This window comes from Scyliorhinus canicula, chromosome 16 (assembly GCF_902713615.1).
Source record: "Scyliorhinus canicula chromosome 16, sScyCan1.1, whole genome shotgun sequence".
In the NCBI taxonomy this organism is placed as follows: domain Eukaryota; kingdom Metazoa; phylum Chordata; class Chondrichthyes; order Carcharhiniformes; family Scyliorhinidae; genus Scyliorhinus; species Scyliorhinus canicula.
Window position 1 is genome coordinate 133,165,860 of NC_052161.1, and position 21,584 is coordinate 133,187,443.

The 21,584-nt window shown below is 49.1% G+C and overlaps 2 long non-coding RNA genes across 3 annotated transcripts; one reads left to right on the plus strand and one right to left on the minus strand.

Annotated features, from left to right (window-relative positions):
- Window positions 1-1,027: 1,027 nt before the first annotated feature.
- Window positions 1,028-18,651, minus strand: LOC119979458. Of its 2 annotated transcripts, XR_005463727.1 has the most exons (4): window positions 18,179-18,651; window positions 6,749-6,993; window positions 5,938-6,018; window positions 1,028-1,863 (listed from the first exon to the last, which is right to left on the minus strand). It is a non-coding gene; the product is annotated as an uncharacterized LOC119979458 (long non-coding RNA). The 2 variants fall into 2 exon arrangements; XR_005463726.1 differs by lacking the exons at window positions 1,028-1,863; window positions 5,938-6,018 and having other exon boundaries at window positions 6,618-6,993.
- A 218-nt stretch (window positions 18,652-18,869) lies between these two features.
- LOC119950777 lies at window positions 18,870-21,211 on the plus strand. Its single transcript, XR_005457412.1, has 3 exons — window positions 18,870-18,926; window positions 20,693-20,849; window positions 20,956-21,211. It is a non-coding gene; the product is annotated as an uncharacterized LOC119950777 (long non-coding RNA).
- The last annotated feature ends 373 nt before the right edge of the window (window positions 21,212-21,584 follow it).

Consider the following 21,584-nt stretch of genomic DNA (forward strand, 5'->3'; position numbering starts at 1 on the left):
AGCAACGAGCACCCGGGTTCGATCCCGGCCCCGGGCCTCTGCCCGTGTGGAGTTTGCACATTCTCCCTGTGTCTGCGTGGGTCTCATCCCCACAACCCAAAAAGATGTGCAGGGTAGGTGGATTGGCCACGCAAAATTGTTCCTTGATTGGAAAAAATTAATTGGGTACTCTCAATTTATTTTTTAAAAAGAGACTTACACATGGAGAAATAGTGAAGGTTTTAAACAAGTACTTAGTGTCTGTTTTTACAAAGGTGAGACATATGGTAACTGGTACACTCGAAGAATTTACAATTGAGAAGGAGGTGGTGTCAGAAAGGTTATCTTTCCTTAAAATTGATAAAGTACCAGGATCCGATGTGATGCATCCAAGGATACTGAAGGAAGTGAGAGTGGAAATTGCAGAAGCACTCCATTTGAATGCCAGAGTTTTCAAGATCTTTTATAATTTTTCATTATACTTAGTACTGGATCCAGACTCTTTGTCAAGAATTAATAGTGCCTTGAAGCAAACATATTAAAGCACCAAGATAAAAGCAAATTACTGCAGATGCTGGAATCCGAAACAAAAACAGAAAATCTCAGCAGGTTTGATAGCATCTGTGGAGAGATTACAGAGCTAACATTTTGAGTCTGAATGACTCGATGAAGACTCTGGCAAAGAGTCATTCAGACTTGAAACGTTTGCTCTGATCTCTCTCCACAGATGCTGTCAGACCTGCTGAAATTTTCCAGCATTTTCTGTTTTTGTATTAAAGCATCAATACTGGAAACATATTTTTGGGCAATAAAATATTCTGAAGTAGCAGTAAATACAACTTTTCAACTACCCCTTTCATGTCAAATACAAACTTATGCACTAATTGATGTAGGTTACAATCCTCACTGAAGAAACCTACCCGTATCTTATTAAATCAATATTTCGTCCAGCAAATGTGTATAGTTCATTTTAAAATGAAGACACATTTAACACACATGTTTAAATGTACTATTTGTATCCAACTGATACTTTATTTGTAATCTTGATGCTATAATGAAATAAACAATAAAAATACTGTATCCACAATTCAGTCCTGTTGGCAACTCTAAATACTGTGCTGCAGTCTATGGTTCATTAAATCAACATTGCGGATCTGAAACTTACTAATAGACATACTTCTATGCATAGCGAAAAGTGGACAAAATTCCGCTTGAAGGAAAAGTATTTAAGCCAACAGTTTGTCAAATGTTGTTTAATAATCTGCAATATGTTTACCATTTTACATTAAACAGGAACTAAAATGTAAGGGCGAGCCAAGTAAATATATTCCACATCTTTTGCATCACCTTTAGCCCCAACAATTCCAGTGTGATGCAGAGCACCTGTGTGGTATCTCTGTTTCCTGAGCTGATATCATCTCCTTGAGTCTTTATGATATCCAGAAATGTCTGAATGAAAATCATATACAAATAAAGTGGGGCAAGCAGGGGAGACAGCGTATTTTTGTTGTATTCATTGCAAACAGATGATTCACACTGCTTGACGGCAGTTAATATTAAGTGGACATTGTGTACGATAAGACTGGTGGGAGGTTGCGGGCTGAGGGATAAGAAAGGGCAAAAGCTCAGTCAAAGGTAACTTACAACTTCAGGAGATAGCAAGGCAGTGAGGCTCAGTGAGGAACTATGGAGGACAGGGCAAAATGGCTGTAGTAAGAACTATGAATGGTGGAATAAGGGTGTATACCAGGACATTGGGGTGAAGATTATGGATAAAGAGAGGGGCAAAGCAATAGAGGAAATTTGAAGTAAGAAGAAACTTAAATTCAATTACCTGGGACCCAGAGTCGAGGTCAAAAGTACTTTGGTAAGCCTGGAATCAAACTAGGATGAATAAAAAGGTAGGACAAGCCAGAAAATAAAATATACAAATCGGTGTATTTGTAAAACAGTGTAGAATTCATGAAACAAACTCATATTAAAGTACGTCATAGGAACTTAAATAGCTTAACTTCCAACTGGAGGCTCTGCTCCAAGCCACTCACCACCCTGACTTGGGAGCTATACAGTATTGCTGTGACTTCATATTGCCTTCACTGTTGCTGGGTCAAAATTCTGGGACTCCCTCCCTAACAACACTGTGGATGTGTGCACTACATGGACTGCAGCGGTTCAGGAAGGCAGCTCACCACCACCTTCTCTGGGGCAGTTAGGGATGGACAATGAACGTTGGCTGTATCAGCAACACACACATCCCATGAATGAATAAAGAAAAGTCAGGAAACAGGTTATATCAATACCTGTATTCTGTATTAAGAAGGACCTAGTTCTAAAATGTAACACACATATGCCAAAGATACCCAAGAATTGCACACTATTGCACTATGTCATTTTGACAATGTGAGATAAGAATGTTAAAGTATTTACAGACAAAACATTCCAAGCAAAGATGGCATATTGCAAAGAGTCTGGTGTTTTCTAAGCAATCAACATAGTGAAAGTTAAGGTGTTGCTTGATCCAGTTGATGGTGAACATCTTGAAATTGTCAGCGTGCACCCTTTGGTGTGGAGACTAATACTGCAGGCAGGAAGTGGTGCCAAAGACATCATGACCCACTTACAACCACTCTGGTAAACTGCTCATAACGCTTACTGCTTTTTCCCCTTCTAACAAATTTTTAATCTAAATGTTCTTGTACTCCTCATAATTCCATGCCTCTTAACCTTCTCTCATAATCTCTCCTGTAACACCTGTGATAATTCCAAAACTCAGCTTTAAAAAGAACTTGATGTGGAGATACCGGCGTTGGACTGGGGTGAGCACAGTAAGAAGTCTTACAACACCAGGTTAAAGTCCAACAGGTGTGTTTTGAATCACTAGCTTTCGGAGCACTGCTCCTTCCTCAGGTGAGGACATTCTTCATAAAAAGAACTGACAATGGACAGGAGAGCAGTGGCAGAAGCGAGGTGTGAGTGACTGACCTTGACATAAAGACTACATTTGACTGAGTGCTGCATCAGGGATCCCGGGGAATGCTGAAGTCAATAGGAATCGGCGGAAATGCTGTCCACTGATTGGAGTCATATCTAGCACAAAGCTAGCATGAGACATGATAGGGAGTATAGTTTTGGTTTAATAGAAATTTACAGTATGGATGATGGGTGCCTGGGCTGGAGAGCAAAGGAATTATGTATATGGATGTGACAAAGATATCATAGAATCAGAGAATTTACAGTGCAGAAGGAGGCCATTCGGCCCATTGAGTTTGCACCGGCCCTTGGAAAGAGTACCTCACTTGAGCCCACACCTCCACCCTATTCCCGTAACCCCACCTAACCTTTTTGGACACGGGCAATTTAGCATGCCAATCCACTTCACCTGCACAACCAGGGGCTGGTTTAGCACAGGGCTAAAGAGCTGGCTTTTAAAGCAGACCAAGGCAGGCCAGCAGCACGGTTCAATTCCCGTACCAGCCTCCCCGAACAGGTGCCAGAATGTGGCTACTAGGGGCTTTTCACAGTAACTTCATTTGAAGCCTACTTGTGACAATAAGCGATTTTCATTTTCATTTCATTTCATATCTTTTGACTGTGGGAGGAAAACCCGAGCACCAGAGGAAACCCATGCAGATACGGGGAGAACGTGCAGACTCAGACAGACAGTGACCCAAGCCAGGAATTGAACCTGGGACCCTGGCGCTGTGATGGAGCAGTGCTAACCACTACCGCACTGCCCCTAAACCGTATGTACAAAGGCCCCTTCCCAGGAGCAATTACAGAGATGGTCACCTCTCTAAAACTGTGATTAGTCATTTGGTAGTGCAGAACCACTGCGTCCACATATGTATGGGTTTCCCAAGACACACAAAAGTGACGTCCCTTTACCTATGACTAGTTCTGCACAAAATGAATTGGCCAAATTTCAACAACCAGTTCCGAGCAGGTTTTTGACATACAGCGAAGGATTCTTTACCTTTGCAAAGACTTTGCATCCAGGACTTTTATATTGATGGCAATGCTATGTACATCTGCTCATTTGACATTGTGAGACAATTCACCAATGTATCACTTACATGAGAAGCTACATATATTCACACACAGGGCCCTGGCCTTTGCGGACAGAAGGAGCATGTCATGCATTATACTTTTTTGCAACCGAACAAAAATTTGGGAGGGCAGCCATTCCCTAGGTTATTCCCCATGGCAAATCCTTGACCAATCAGAGAGGACCTGCTGGGTTTGAATTTGAACAAAAGCTTGACAGCTAACTGTTCCCTGGTGCAATTTCCATGGTAATGCCTCTACCAATCAAAGGCCACTCGCAAACCAATCAGCACCCTTTCATCATGCAGCATAAATTGTTGTCCCCTTGACTTGTCAACTGTCATGTTATGTACAAGATGAAAAAGCTTCGACAACATGTCTCTTTTTTCAGCAATACTAAAATTGTAATGGTTAATTATTCTAGTGAATCTCACCACGTATGAAATTACATACGGCATTCGAACTGTTGCAAATAAAGATCCAAAGTGGAAAGAAATCTTTCTACAAAGCAGTTTCTTGTCCAGTACATCTCTACGAAACTTCAGAAAGCCTCTTTATTACAAACCATTTATAAAAACAAGTAAGCTAGTCATTAACTCAGTCTGAAATTTCCAAAGTTACAAATGCCCATGATTAACCTCAGCAGTTTATAAGTAATAGATTTAGCTATTTAAAGCAACGTGCTCAAAAGCAGAGGTCAGGCAAACAGCTAAACACCATAATCATGCTTAAGATCCAAAACTATCTATCTGTGGATAATACCAAGGAAGATCTATATATCATAAATGAAAAAGATTAAGACCAAGTGGGAGGAGGAGCTGGGGATGGTGCTGAAGGAGGGGCTGTGGTGTGAGGTGCTGCGGAGGGTGAATACCTCAACCTCGTGCGCTCGGCTGGCGCTTATTCAACTAAAGGTAGTGCACAGAGCTCACCTGACGAAGTTGAAGTTTGAGTGGGTGGAAGATGATATTTGTGAGCAGTTTGGGAGGGGGCCAGCTAATCACGTACATATGTTTTGGTTCTGCTCGAAATTGGAGAAAGTTTGGAGGTTGTTCTTCAGCATAATGTCAGCAGTCTTGCATGTGGATTTGGAGTCTAGTCTCCTGGGAGCCATAGTCGGGTGTCTGACTTGCTGGTGATGCAGACAGGAGTGAGGGGCAGATGCTTTAGCTTCACTTCATCGATCGCTCGCAAGCAGGTCCTGTTGGGGTGGGGGAGGTCAATCTCCCCACCTTGTGCCTCGGTGTGGCTGGGGGATTTAATGGAGTTCTTGCACATGAAAAAGGTGGAATTCGCATGGAGGGGGTGAGTGAGGGGTTCCACGGGAGCTGGAGCTTGTTTATACCACATTTCAAGGAATTGGTCACCGTTGACTGCTGGGAAGGGGGTGGATTTGGGGTTATGTGTTGGTATTACTATATAGTAAATGGTATTACTTTGTAATGTTAGGTGTTTTGAATGTTAAAATGTTAAGAATTTGAATAAAAATAGATTTCTTTTCATTGAAAAAATCTGCAGCTGTGGTTGTGAGATTGCAGATTCATTTTGGGTTCAGGTGATGGTTATAATCTGTTGTACCTCATTCTTGTGGTTTATGTTGTCATCTAAATCCCTGGTCATCACTCCTGGATACCCATTGTTCTATTTCAGTTGTAGGTAAGAGGTGAATGGGTAAAGTGATGTTTTATTCTGTTTTTGCTCAACTGATTTACCAGTTGAAGTTCTCCCTTTTCATTAATGGTGCCACCCTCTTTGAAAAGTGGACACTACTAATGAAAAAACAAATTAGTTGTCCAAATATGGTTGTACTCCAGCTGAAGCAGGTACACACTGAAGCTAACAGCTTCTATCATTCTTCTGATATGTTGCTATGTCCACAAGATGACTAATCATTGCAGGTTTAATTGAACTTACCAAACATGTTTGCATTGCAAAACAGTGGAGTTTGAGGGGTCAGATGGCATCATAAACTGAGGGTAGAATTGAGCGGTATGCCTGTTGGACCCATAGATTGAATTAATAACTGAGAAAGATTCAGCTACAGACAGAAATGGTTGAAGTAAGTAAATGATATTTCAAAACTGGCAAACCTGACACTCAATTTAACTGAGTGTATTTAATCTCGATCCACAGGAATCATCCACAATGACTAGAGTGAAGATATTAGAACCTGAACGCTATCCAATAAATGTATTATTATATATTATTATATAGTAATGAAACTTTTACGTATTCCTGAAATTCTAAATTATGCAAATACAAATTAGTGCAAGATACAGATGCAAACAATTAGCATAGAACCATAAAAGAAATGCGTCAGAGGTGGGTAATAGCAGCCAAGGCATCATTGTAAAAGCAAACAGGATTCACTCAATTGCATTAGCTTAGTGCTGAGTCCTAGAACAATCAATATGAAGGTGAAATAAAAGGAGATGAAACAAAATAATTAAATTGATTCAGGGAAGCATCTGCCAAGGAGATTGGCTGAAGGGAATCGCTGCATTTAAAAAGGGGGGAAAAAAACAAAATAATTTCTGAAAACTCTCCGCAATGTATACTCTGCCATATATAAAATCAGGACCAGAAACAGAAAATTATAACTGGGGTGAGAAATATTATTTTCCCATTTATTGTAAGACTGAGACATGTAGCACAGTTATTTGCTAGGTGAGCAATGGAATAGTGGGAAATATAGGGTACAGCAAAGGTAGTATAGTAAATATACCTTTTTTATTAATAGCAGCACATTATGATTTATGTCTTCAACTACAATATGATTCCATGAACAGCAGTCAGTTCACTTATAGTCAGTTGACATGTTTCCTCACTGAACAAGGGGTTTATTTGGTTATTGTTTATTGGTGAACGGCACAAAAATTCATTATCCTTGGTAATCCACGTCATTATATTGCTCAAACGTTAAAGTAACATATGACAGAAAATGCTGGAAGTGTTCAGGTTAGGCAGCATCTGCGAAGAGAGAAACAAAGTTAGCAGTTCAGATTGATGACCTTCCATCAGAGCTGGCAAAGGATAAGTGATGTAACAGGCTTTAAGCAAGTACAGAAGCAGGGCTCGGAGAGGAGAGGAAAGAACAAAAGGGAAGGTCTGTGATGGGTGGAAGGCAGGAGAGGATAAAATGACGAAAGGGCAAAAAGGTATGTTTTTTTTTTTTTTTTAAAATAATTTTTATTGAATTTTTCAAAATACAAACATTTTAACCCCCCCTACATTTACATTTAAATTATAACAAAACAAAGTCAAACCCCCCTACTTAACAAGAAAAAGAAAAAGAATCCCCCCCCCCCCCCTACCCGCGCATCCCCCCCCCCCCCGCCGGCGAACCGACAGTCAGACCAACTTATCATTTCTAGCAGCGTCCTCGGGCAGGCCTTGCCCGTGCCACCGCCGCTACCGTACTTCCTTCGTCGTTTTCCCCCCTCCCCCCCCCCCTCCCCCCCTCCCGCCCTCCCCTCCCCTCCCGGGTTGCTGCTGTCATGGCCTCAGTTTCTATCTCTGATCCAAGAGGTCTAGGAAGGGTTGCCATCGCCTGGAAAACCCCTGCACCGACCCTCTCAGGGCGAATTTGATCCTTTCCAATTGGATGAAGTTTGCCATGTCGTTTAACCAGGTGTTAACACTCGGAGGCCTTTCGTCCCTCCACTGAATCAGGATCCTCCTCCGAGCCACCAAGGACGCAAAGGCTAATATTCCAGCCTCCCTCGCCTCCTGTACCCCCGGTTCCACCCCAACCCCGAAGATCGCAAGTCCCCATCCTGGCTTGACCCTGGACCCCACCACTCTCGACACCGTCCCTGCCACCCCCTTCCAGAACTCCTCCAGTGCCGGACATGCCCAAAACATATGTGCATGATTCGCAGGGCTTCCCGAACATCTAATACACCTGTCTTCACCCCCGAAAAACCGACTCATCCTTGTCCCCGTCATGTGGGCTCTATGCAGTACCTTAAATTGAATGAGACTTAGTCGCGCACATGACGACGACGAGTTAACCCTCTCCAGGGCGTCTGCCCATGTCCCGTCCTCTATCTGTTCCCCCAGCTCTAACTCCCACTTATCTTTCAGCTCCTCTACTGGTACCTCCTCCACCTCCTGCATAATCTTATAGATGTCCGAGATCTTCCCCTCCCCGACCCAGACCCCTGATAGCACCCTATCACTCACCCCCCTGTCGGGGAGCGCGGGGAACCCCGCTACCTGTCGTCTGGCAAATGCCTTCACTTGGAGGTACCTGAACGTGTTCCCCGGGGGGAGCCCAAATTTCTCCTCCAGCTCTCCCAGGCTCGCAAACCTCCCCTCTATAAACAAGTCCCTCAGTTGTCTAATACCCGCCCTCTGCCAGCTCTGGAATCCCCCTCCTGTGTTTCCCGGCGCAAATCTGTGGTTCCCTCTTAGTGGTGCCCCTATCAGACCTCCCACTTCCCCCCTGTGTCGCCTCCACTGCCCCCAGATCTTGAGGGTGGCCGCCACCACCGGGCTCGTGGTATACCTCGTGGGAGGGAGCGGCCATGGTGCCGTTACCAGTGCCCCTAAGCTTATGTTGCCGCAGGACGCCCTCTCCATGCGCTTCCAGGCTGCCCCCTCCCCTTCCATCATCCACTTTCGTACCATCGATGCATTTGCCGCCCAGTAATATCCGGAAAGGTTGGGTAACGCCAGCCCTCCACTATCCCTACTCCGCTCCAAAAAGACCCTTCTAACTCTCGGGGTGCCATGTGCCCACACATACCCCATGATACTACTCGTTACCTTCTTGAAAAAGGCCCTGGGGAGGAAGATGGGCAGACACTGAAACAGAAACAAGAACCTCGGGAGGACCGTCATTTTAACTGACTGCACCCTCCCTGCTAGCGACAGCGGCACCATGTCCCACCTCTTAAACTCCTCCTCCATCTGCTCCACCAGTCTGGAAAAGTTCAACTTGTGTAGGGTCCCCCAGTTCTTTGCCACCTGCACCCCCAAATACCTAAAACTTTTAACTGCTCTTTTGAAGGGGAGCCTCCCAATTCCCTCCCCTTGGTCTCCCGGGTGTATTACAAAGACCTCACTTTTCCCCAGATTTAATTTATATCCCGAAAAGTCCCCGAACTCCGCTAGTATCCCCATTACCTCCGGCATTCCCCCCTCCGGGTCTGCCACATACAACAACAAATCATCCGCATAGAGCGAGACCCGATGTTCCTCCCCTCCCCTTGTCAGTCCTCTCCACCCCCTGAACCCCTCAGTGCCATCGCCAACGGCTCAATCGCTAATGCAAAGAGTAAGGGAGATAGGGGACATCCCTGCCTAGTACCTCGATGCAGCCCAAAATATTCTGACCTCCTCCCGTTTGTTACCACACTTGCCATCGGAGCTGAATAGAGCAGTTTTACCCACTTGATAAATCCCTCCCCAAACCCAAACCTTTCCAACGTCTCCCACAAGCATTCCCACTCCACCCTGTCAAATGCCTTCTCCGCGTCCAGCGCTACCACTATCTCCGCCTCCCCTTCCACTGCTGGCATCATAATCACATTTAACAATCTCCGAACATTTGTGTTAAGTTGGCGTCCCTTCACGAACCCCGTCTGGTCTTCATGGACTACCCCTGGCACACAGTCCTCTATCCTGGTTGCCAGGACCTTTGCTAACAGCTTGGCATCTACATTTAAGAGGGAGATAGGCCTGTAGGACCCGCACTGGACCGGGTCCTTGTCCCGCTTCAAAATCAAGGAGATCAGGGCCTGCGACATTGTTGGAGGCAGAACCCCCCCCTCGCGCGCCTCATTGAAGGCTCGCACCAGCACTGGACCCACCAAGTCCACAAATTTCCTGTAAAACTCCACCGGGAACCCATCCGGCCCCGGCGCCTTCCCCGCCTGCATCTGGCCTATCCCTTTAATTAGCTCCTGCAGCTCTATCGGCGCCCCCAACCCTTCCACCAGCTCCTCCTGTACCTTTGGGAACCCCAATTTGTCGAGAAAGTTCTTCATTCCCCCTCTCCTCTTCGGCGGTTCAGACCTATACAATTCCCTATAGAAGTCCCTAAAGACCCTATTCACCTCTTGCCCCTTCTGCACTACATCCCCACCCCTCTCTCTCACTCCCCCAATCTCTCTGGCTGCATCTCGCTTACGAAGCTGGTGTGCCAGCATCCTGCTCGCCTTTTCCCCGTACTCATACGCCGCACCCTGCGCCCTTCTCCACTGCATTTCCGCCTTCCTAGTGGTCAGTAGGTCGAACCTGGCCTGCAAGCTACGCCGCTCCCTTAATAGCCCCTCCTCTGGCGCCGCCGCATATTTCCTATCTACTTCTAGGAGCTCCCCCACCAGCCTCTCCCTTTCCTGCCTCTCCTTCCTCTCTCTGTGTGCCCTTATGGAGATCAGCTCTCCTCTAATCACTGCTTTCAAGGCCTCCCAGACCGTCCCCACCTGCACCTCACCTGTGTCATTCGTACCCAGATAGTTCTCAATGCCCGTTCTCACCCTTCTGCACACCTCTTCGTCCGCCAACAGCCCTACATCCAGGCGCCACAACGGGCGTTGGTCCCGCGCCTCCCCCATGTCCACGTCCACCCAATGTGGTGCATGGTCCGATATCGCAATGGCCGAGTACTCCGTGTCCTGCACTCTCGGTATCAGCCCCCTGTTCAATACGAAAAAATCGATCCTAGAGTACACTCTGTGGACGTGGGAGAAAAAAGAATACTCCCTCGCCCTAGGCCTACCAAATCTCCATGGGTCTACCCCTCCCATCTGCTCCATGAACCCCCTTAACACCTCTGCCGCTGCCGGCCTCCTATTCGTCCTGGAACTCGATCTATCCAGCCCAGGGTCTAACACCGTATTAAAGTCCCCTCCCATGATCAGGCCCCCTGCCTCCAGTCCCGGGATGAGGCCCAGCAGGCGCCTCATAAAACCCGCGTCGTCCCAGTTCGGGGCATACACATTTACCAGTACCACACTCTCTCCCTGCAGCCTACCCCTCACCATCACGTACCTGCCCTCCTTGTCTGCCACCACCTCTGCCGCCACAAACGACACTCTCTTTCCCACCAAAATCGCCACCCCCCCGGTTCTTGATATCCAAGCCTGAGTGGAACACCTGTCCCACCCACCCCCTTCTCAGGCGGACCTGATCTGCTACCCTCAAATGAGTCTCCTGCAGCATTGCTACATCAGCCTTCAGTCCCTTCAGGTGTGAGAAGACCCTTGATCTTTTGACCGGCCCATTCAGCCCCCTTACGTTCCACGTGATCAATCGGGTCGCAGAGCGACCCGTCCCTACTCCCTGTCGATTAGCCATGTCTTGTCCCTTGCTCGCCCCGGGTCATCCCTTCTTTTCTGACCCGCTTCCCATAGCGATGGCCCCCCCCCCCCCACCCCCCCGGCTCTCCCCTTCTCGTCCCTGGTCTTTCTAGCAGCAACCCGGTGTCCCCCCCCAGTCCCCCCCCCCCTTCCCCCCCCCCCCCCCCCCCCCCCCTGGCTAGGACCCCTCCTAGCCGCGATGTACCCCACATCGTACTCCCGAGAGTCAGCTGGTCTCCGCTGACCCGGCTGCTCCTGCCACATTCCGACTCCTCCCGGTTCACCCCATCTGCGCCCGTGAAAGATCCCCTTAAAACCCCCGAGAAAGACCCGCATAATCAACCCGCTCCCCCCCGTCCCGTCTCCCCAACTTAACGATATAAATACAAATACCCAATGGCAACTAAATACATAAATACTTAACTACATACTTAAATAACAAAATAATTAACTAACTATCAACTAACCGCGTGCCCAACCATCACCCTCCATCAAACAGTATAAATAACCGCAGATAACCATAACCCGAAAAGAAAAAAAAGAACCAAAAAACCCCCCCAAGCACCCAAAGAAAAAGGGTAAGAGGGGTAAATAACTAAGGGAAATTGGAAACGGGAAAAAACACCCCATAAGAAGCCAACGACCCACAATAGAGATTTCAACAGTACAAATATACAGAAACACCCAACAACTCGAAACCTTCAAAATATTCAGAAAAGTCAACCGTTCGAGAAAAAACACCCCAAACACTCCACGAAACTGTTACCCAGTTCCGACCTGGCCTGAAAAAGAAAAGGGCCACTTGCACAATCAAGAGTCCCCCGGCGGCTACGACCGCCGGTGCTCCCAGGTTTTAGTTCGTGTCCAACTTTTCCTCTTGTACAAAGGTCCAGGCCTCCTCTGGGGACTCAAAATAATGATGTTGGTCCTTGTAGGTGACCCACAAGCGCGCCGGTTGCAACATTCCAAATTTGATCTTTTTCGCGTGTAGCACCGCCTTTGTCCGGTTGTACCGGGCCCGCCGCTTTGCCACCTCCGCACTCCAGTCCTGGTACACCCTTACCGTCGAGTTCTGCCACTTGCTGCTTTTCTCCCTTTTAGCCCACCTCAGGACTTTCTCTCGATCACTTAGCCGCTGGAACCGCACCAGCACCACCCTCGGGGGCTCGTTTGCCCTAGGCCTCCTGGCCATGACCCGGTATGCCTCTTCCAATTCCAGGGGCGCCGGACCGGCCCCTTCCCCCATCAGGGAGCTCAACATCTCCGCCACATATCCCGGGAGATCCGACCCCTCCAGGCCTTCTTCCAGGCCCAGGATCCTCAAATTTTTCCTCCTCATCCGAGTGTCCAGCTCCTCGAAGCGGCTCTGCCACTTCATGTGGAGTGCCTCGTGCGCCTCCACCTTTGCCCCGATGACTGTGGCCTCCTCCTCCCTCGCGGCCATCTCCTGCTGCAGATCTTTAATCGACGCCTCTTGGATCGCCTGGGCTCCCACCAACCTGGTGGCCGTCGCGTTCATGGACTCTAAGAGTTCCACTTTCATCTCCGTGAAAAAACGGAGGAGAGCGGCCTGCTGCTCCTCCGCCCATTTCTTCCACTCCTCCGGTGCACCGCCGGCCGCCATTTTGATTTTCTTCCCCCGCTTTTTTTGGGGAGCTGCTGCCGTTTTTCTTGCCGCTCCACTCCGGGTACCGACCATAAAATCGGTCTAGTTCTCCTCAGGGGACCTTCCCCCACCGGGATTCGTTTTTTCAGCGCCGTTGGGGCCCTCCAATTGGCCCAAAAACACCTTTGTTGCAGGAGCTTCCAAATGTGCGGCTTAGCTAGTCATAGCCGCAACCGGAAGTCGGCAAAAAGGTATGTTAATTGGTCAAATGAAAGAAACAAAAGATAAATCTAAAGGAGGTGTAAACGGCAAAGGTACATTCATTACCAAAAGTTACTGTCTAAAGAAATGGTGCGGGATTCTCCGCAATCCGGCGGGGCGGGCCATACCGGTGCCGAGGGTGGCATGAACCACTCCTGCGTCGGGCCGTCCGGAAGGTGCGGAATCCTCAGCACCTTCAGTGTCTAGGCTGGCGCCGCGACAACCAGCGCCGAAGGGCCTCCCACACGGTGCAAGTTGGCGCATGCGTGGGAGCGCCAACGTGTACGGGCATCATCCCAGCGCATGCGCAGGGGTTTCTTCTCCGCGCCGGCGGACTGTTACAGCGGCCGGCAGAGAGGGAAAGAGTGCCCTCACAGCACAGGTCCGCCCGCAGGTCCGTGGGCCCTGATCTCGGGCCAGGCCACCGTGGGGGCCCCGCCGGGTCAGATCCCCCCCCCCCCCCCCCCCCCCCCGAGAATTCCACAGGCCGTCCACAGAGCCAGATCCCACCGGTACTGACCTGGTGTAACATACGCCGGTGGGACTGGCCGAAAACGGGCGGCTGTTCGGCCCATCGCGGAGCAGAGAATTGCTGGGGGGGCCGCTGCCAACGGCCCCCGACCGGCGTGGTGCGATTCCCGCCCCGCCGAAAAACCGGCGCCGGAGAGGGTTTCACGCTGCCCCCCCCCGGCGATTCTCCGACCCGGCGGGGGGTCGGACAATCCCGCCCATGGAAGCAATGGTTATGGTCTGAAATTCTTGAGCACGTGTTGAGTCCAGCCACCTGGAAAATACCTAAATGAAAGATGAGCAGCTGTTCCTCAAGCTTCCGTTGCCTTCACATACACCATCTTCATCAATTTCCTTCCTCGACTTCTCTGTCTACATTTCAGATATAGGTTGTCATCCAATATCTACCATCAGCACATTGATGCCCACAGCTACCTTGACTACTCTTCCTCCCACTCAACTTCCTTAAGGACTCTATTCCATTCTTTCAGTTGCACCTATTCTGACAATGCCATCTTAGATTTAGATTTGTCATGTGTACCGAGGTACAGTGAAAAGTATTGTTCTGCATACAGTCTGGACAGAACATTCCATGTATGAACATAGGACATACGATAAATACACAATGTAAATACATAGACCTCGCGTGAAGTATACGGAGTGTAGTGATACACAGTAGAGAAGATGTGTGGAAAGATCAGTTCAGCCCATAAGAGGGTCATTCAGGAGTCTGGTAACAGGAGTGGGAAGCTGCTTTTGAATCTTCAAGTGTTTTTTATCCTCTGCCCGACGGAAGAGATTGGAAGAGAGAATAACCCAGGTGGGAGGGGTCTTTGATTATGCTGCCTGCTTTAACAAGGCAGCGGGAGGTGTAGACAGTCAATGGATGGGAGGCATTTCACATGAAGGAAAGGGCTGTGTTCACAACTCTCTGTAGTTTCTTACGGTTTTGGACTGAGCAGTTGCCATACCAAGCTGTGATGCAGCCCGGTAGGATGCTTTCTATGGTGCATCTGTAAAAATTTGAGTCAATGTGGACATGCTGAATTTCCTAGGTTTCCTGAGGGAAAATAGGCGCTGTTGTGCTTTCTTGATCATAGTGTCGACATGGGTGGACCAGGACAGATTGTTGAATGCATTTACACCTGGGAATTTGAAGCTGTCAACCATCTCCAACTCAGCACCATTGATGCAGACAGGGGTGTGTACGACTCTTCACTTCCAAACAAATGGGTAAATATGTTTTCCTTTTTCCTAAACTGAGTATTCCTCTCCACTGTGTTTGACAAGCCCTTGACCGCATCGGTCTCCATTCTGCTCTCATCCCTTCCCCTCCCTCCCAGAACCACGGTAGTGTTCTCCTATTCCTCACTTTCCACTCCAACAGACTCCACATTCTTCCTTCACCATTTCAGGGTTCTAATGAAATTCAATGGGCGCTTAGGGAGCAGCAATTCATCTTTTGATTAGTGCAGTTATAACATTACGTACTCAGGAGTTCAACTATTTAAAATCACAGACTGCTCCCATTTTTTTCAGAAAGCAGCTTTTGCCAATAATTCTGCTATTGCCATTTACACCTCCTCTGACCCATTCTTTGTTTATATTGCTCTATTACCATTCCTTCTGGCCATGCACCGTCATCTCTTTTGTCATTTAAATTTTCCTGCCTTCTAATCCTTCCCTTTTGTCCTCGTACCATTCTGCCTCTACACTTGTTTAAAACATCAATCTGAAATGTTATCTCCGCAGACCTTGCCGACCTGAATATTTCCATAATTTTCTGTTTGTATTTCAGATTTCTAGCATCTGCAGTATTTTGCTTTTGTAAAAGTAATATCTCAATATGAATCTTCCCTTGTATCCAACATCTTCCAAATTCACTTTCAGGAGTTTATGCAGCAATATTTGTGAATATTTTGCTCCTTAGGCAGGACCTTCCAAACCCATGATAACAAACTTCTAGAAAGACAATGGCAGCAGATACATGGAAATACCGCTACCTGGAAATTCTCCTCCAAGCCACTCACCATCCTGACTTTGAAAAATATTGTCATTCCTTCACTGTCGCTGGGTCAAAATCCTGGAACTCCCTCCCTAACTGCACTGTGGATGTACCAACACCACAGGGACTGCAGCAGTTCAACTTCTCAATGGCATGTTCACCACCAACTTCTCAATGGCAATTAGGGATGGGTAATAAATGCTGGCCTAGCCAGCGATGCCCACATCCCTTTAAATGAATTTTTAAAGGCTGATACAGCTGAAGGTGGTATAGAGAGCACACGTCATGAGGGCGAGAATGAGCCGATTCTTTGAAGGAGTGGGGGGGGGCGGCACTAATCATGTTCATATGTTTTGTCCCTGTCCAAAGCTAGAGGATTACTGAAAGGAGGTTTTTAGTGTAATTTCTAAAGTGGTGCACGTGAAACTGGACCCGGGCCCCCAGGAGGCCATATTTGGGGTGTCAGACCAGCCAGAGTTGGAAACAGGTTCAGAGGCAGATGTTGTAGCCTTCGCCTCGTTGATCGCCCGAAGGTGGATCCTGATGGGTTGGAAAGCAAACACCCCACCCTGTGCCCTGGCGTGCCACAGGGGGACCTGTTGGAATTCTTGATTCTTGAGAAGGTTAAGTTTGAACTGAGGGGAAGGATAGAGGGGTTCTACAATTCATGGGCATTATTCATTATGCACTTTCAAGAACTGGATAACATCGAACATTAGTTGGGGGGGTGGGTGGGAGGGAGGGCGATGTGCGTTAATGGTGACTATGGGTGATTCTTGATTCCTTTTTGTCATTTGTTTATGTGAACATGCGGCTAATGTTTGGGGTTTGGTGGGAGGATGGGATCGTTGTTATCGATATGGGGATTGACATATTTGTTACTGATTATTGTTTATTGTTGGTGGGTGTAACTTTGGGAGAAAAATGTGAAAAAGGAGAATAAAAATTATTTTTTTTAAAAACTGATTTCTTAAAAGCAACACTTCGTAATTAGTGAGCTATTACTTGCTTGTTTACGGTACCTTAGGCATGATCACAAGACCAGTAGCTCATGTATTACTATTGCTGAGGTGTCTTGAAATAATGCATATATGTCTGTACATAAAGATTAATCTAATGTTTGATGTTAAATGTTGCACCTATGAGACTATGCTTCCTGTAAGTGCCCATAACACTCCTGAAATATTTAGATCCCCCTGCAGTTGCAACTGTCTCCAATTTCTTCCTCAGCCCCGTGTGCACAATAATACTGAATCAGAACCACATTTCCTCTCACAATGATCTGAGCACAAGCTGGAGAAAAGTGGTGCTGTTTTCAAGCAGTGTGCTAGGGTCAAACTTGTTGCTACTGTTTTATAAATTTAGAGTATCCAATTCATTTTTTTCCCAATTAATGGGCAATTTAGCATGTCCAATCCACCTACCCACGCAAACACGGGAAGAATGTGCAAACTCCACACAGACAGTGACCCAGAGCCGGGATCAAGCCTGGGACCTCGGCGCCGTGAGACTGCAGGGCTAACCCACTGCGCCACCGTGCTGCCCTCAAACCTGTTGTTGAGGCAAATGATTTTCTGACCACAATGTTCGGGGTGTTTTAATTTATTTTAAGTAGGTGAAGACTTTAGAGGTAAGTAATTGACAATACCCTTAAAAAGAGTTGAACGTGGCATAAAATTCTTGTTATGGGTTTGGATCAGTCACTGCATGGGTGTGTTTGAGCACTTGTGTCTGCAAGCCACTTGAGAAAAAGGTTCAAACATTTTTTAAATGATATGAAGGAAAAGCTGCCAGTGCTGTGGAAATGCACACTTGGATAATATCACACTCCCCCTTGGTAGACTCTGACTCTTCCCTTCACATACATAGAACATAGAACAGTACAGCACAGAACAGGCCCTTCGGCCCTCGATGTTGTGCCAAGCAATGATCACCCTACTCAAACCCACGTATCCACCCTATACCCGTAACCCAACAACCCCCCCTTAACCTTACTTTTTAGGACACTGCGGGCAATTTAGCATGGCCAATCCACCTAACCCGCACATCTTTGGACTGTGGGAGGAAACCGGAGCACCCGGAGGAAACCCACACACACACGGGGAGGATGTGCAGACTCCGCACAGACAGTGACCCAGCCGGGAACCGAACCTGGGACCCTGGAGCTGTGAAGCATTTATGCTAACCACCATGCTGCCCAACATACCTGTTGGGTACGTCCAGCATTCGTTCCAGGTCTTTTGCCCAGATTTAATGCAGACAATCCCCGTCCCAAGCAGGTAAAGGAAAAAAAGCCCTCCAAAAGATTGTACAGAGAGGAAGGCAAAGATCATTCCACTTGGCCGGCTGTGCCCCACCCACCCTGGTTGGCACTGTCAGCAGCGGCCAAAGGAGCAAAACACAAATAACCCCAATAAACTTGCTGATTCGGCTGGTTATTGCCCCCCACCAACAAAATGCGCCTACCTGGCGTCTGCTCCTGAACTGCTGGAAAGCTGTCTGGAGGGTGGGCGGCGGCCGCTCCGCTCCCCTGCTTCCAGCCGCACGGTGCTGCCCAAAGTGCAGGCGGACGCCGCTGTCCTCGCTGGCCGATTGCACAGCCATTTCCCCGCCGGCAGTGCAGTGCTGGCTGGCGGGCTGTGATATCTGATTTAAAAGTCACTGATTAATCGGCAGGGAGTGAGGCGGCTCTCTGGCTGGGACGCCGCCAGGGCTGAGGCGGGGCGGCCTGCGGGACGCTGTCACCAAACAACCTCTTCACCCACCTTTTCTTTATCGCTCTCTTTGACAATTCCCACCCTCAATCCTTCGGGCTGTCCGCATCGGTTTGTTTTTGTTTTCATTCACGCGCGAGCTCCTCTCTTTCGCTGGTTTGAATCTGCCTCCTCGGCGATGCCCGGGATGATGGCGGCCGCCGTCGCCTAGCAACCGGCCCCCCCCCCCGCTCCGGCCGAGTGCGCATGCTCCTCCCTGGCCGAGTGGCGCAAGGCCTCTCGGGGGTTGTGGTCTGGGCGCCGTCTGCGACTACAACTCCCGCACTCCCACGCGCGCCGCGGCCCGGCCCAAGGACTATAACTCCCGCAGTCCCCCGCGTGCACCCCGCCCAGGGCCGCCGCCCGCGGCCTGGCCCACGGACTACAATTCCCACAGTCCCCCGCGCCGCCCAGGGCCGCCGCCCGAAGCAAAGGAGGCGGTTCTCTCTCTGTCGCCTCAGGTAAGGGCGGTTAACAGCTGCTGTCAATGTTGGCACAGGCCGACTCCACGATGCGGAGAGCTTCAGTGTCCATTGTTTTGGGATTGTCGTGTTCGATTACGCCCTTATTTCACCCCTGGCTTTGCAGATGCCACAGGAGCAGAGGGAGGCCATTCAGCCCATCGAGCCTTGGAAAAGAGCACTCTACTTAAGCCCACGCCCCCACCCCCCTAATTCTGGTAACCCACTAACCCCACCTAACCTTTTGGACACCAAGGGACAATTGAGCACAGCCAATCCAGCTAGCCTGTACGTTTGCACTGTGGGAGGAAACCCACGCAGACGCAGGGAGAATGTGCAGACTCCAAACACATGAAACGATGCACCAGGGACCTGGGTTCAATCCCAACCTTGGGTGACAGTGTGAAGTTGCACTTTCTGCCTGTGTCTGCGTGGGTTTCCTCTGGGTACCACAGTTTCCTTCCACAGTGCAAACTTGCAGGTTAGGTGGATTGTCCATGTGAAATTGCCCCTAAGTGTCCAAAAGGTTAGATGGGGTTGCTGGGCTATGGTGACATGGTGGGGGTATGGGTTTAGGTAGGATATTCTTTTGGAGGGTCGGTGCAGACCCGATGGGCCAAATGGTCTCGTGCACTGTGAGGATTCTATGAGGCAGCAGGGCTAACCACTGTGCCACCATACAGCCTCCGCATCTTTGGACACAGGGCTAATTTAGCATATCCAATTCTAGCACATCTTTGGACTTGTTTAAGTTAAATTGTTCCTCAGTTTTACACATGGGGCACGATTCTCTGGCCTCGTTTTGCTCGAGAGAGAGAGAGAGAGAGAGAGAGAGCACAACACGGCGGAGAACCTTGAGAGAGCCGTCTCACGGGTTTCCTGGCAGCCTGCGCAGCATCGGATTCAGAACTCCTCCCAAAAGGGCACGACCAAACAACACTGTCAGAAATAGGTCAAAAAAATACTTAAGGCCTACTCACCCTATATCCACCAGCTTCCCATGATTTTCCGGCCTTCCCAGGGAGGCTGCAGCTGGGCGCCGATCAGTGCTGGCCCACAAAAATGGCGGTCCGATCTCTGAGTTCAGCTCCCAGAGCTAAAAGAAATTCTATGGGCACGATTCTCCAGAAAGTTTTCTAAGTGTTGTAGCGAGCAGCTCAGTGAGGCCGGCAACATTATTCAATATTAATTGGTCCACTTAACGAGGCCCCACGGGCTTCGGGCCGCAAACGAAGGCTCACCAGCCTATTCGTCGGCACCACGCTCGCCAGCCTCCCGCAAACAAGGCCAAGCATCACTTGCTCAGCCAACTTCAGCCAGATCGCAACGATGGCGTCCAGGAGACCGGCCCTAGATTCGGGGTGCAGATCTGGGGAGGCCCCTGGGCACAGTGGAGGCCAGGAGGGATGTCCTGTTCCCCCGAGTGTCCCGGAGGGTGAGCCATAGGGCAGCCAGTTCTGTTTGGGATGAGGTGGCAGCAGCTGTGAGCACCAGGAGTGTGACCAGGAGGACTGATCTCCAGTGCCAGAAAAAGGTCAACGATCTACACCGGGCAGCACAAGTGAGTAGACACTAACGCCCAACCCCGCCCAAGACGTTTCTGCCCCCATGCGAGCATTCACCCCCCCCAACTCTCCATGTGACCCCAACCCTCTCTCCACTTCCCCTCTCCTTTCAAATCCCAGCCATCCTTCCTTCACACACACACACACACACACACCCCCACCATTCGTGTGGCTAATGATGCCCTCTCTGTGTCTCCTCAGGAAAACCTCTCCCACGATCGCCAAGAGAGGTCCCAGAATGGCGGTGGTGTGCCGGACATAAGGATCCTCACTGCCTTTGAGGAGTGTGCCCTGGAGATGATAGGGGTGGCCAAGGACGGAGCAGTCACCAACGCGGAGGCTGGCGGACGCCGCAGAGGTGCGGAAGCACCAGGCCCCTCTAAGAGGACCTGTCAAACACGAGTTGATATTGCCTTACTGACTGACCCATCTCTCCCACTGACCATATGTCCATTCTTCCACAGGTCCTCCAGTCGATGGCGACGGCCCATCGCGGGTGGCTTCCCGCTCCTGCTCCCTGGAGAACATCTCAGAGGAGAGCCCCAAGGAAGACACGATCAAGGCATAATAGCTGTCATCCTACCCTCCACCAGCGCAGATATATGCACCTCGGTCGGAAATGTTAATGATCAGGCTTCTGGGGCACAATCTGGTGAACACCACACTGCTGCTGATGTACATCAGGTGGAGCAGGAACCCCTAGGTGAGACAGCAGTCGGAGGTCTGTTGGATCCCAGGACCCAGCTGGGTCCCAGGCTGATGCTGAGCCTGTGGAACAGGCTACCCTGAGCTGATGGAGATGTTAGGGAGCGGCTGGGACATTTAGAGGGAGATGTCAGCAACAGTCCAGCAGGTCCATAGCTGCTTGGAGGAGTCCCAGAGGCTACGGGCGCAGGGGATAATAATAATAATAATATTTATTAGTGTCACAAGTTGGCTTACATTAACACTGCAACGAAGGATAGCACGGTAGCACAAGTGGATAGCACTGTGGCTTCACAGTGCCAGGGTCCCAGGTTCAATTCCCCGCTGGGTCACTGTCTTTGCGGAATCTGCACGTTCTCCCCGTGTCTGGGTGGGTTTCCTCTGGGTG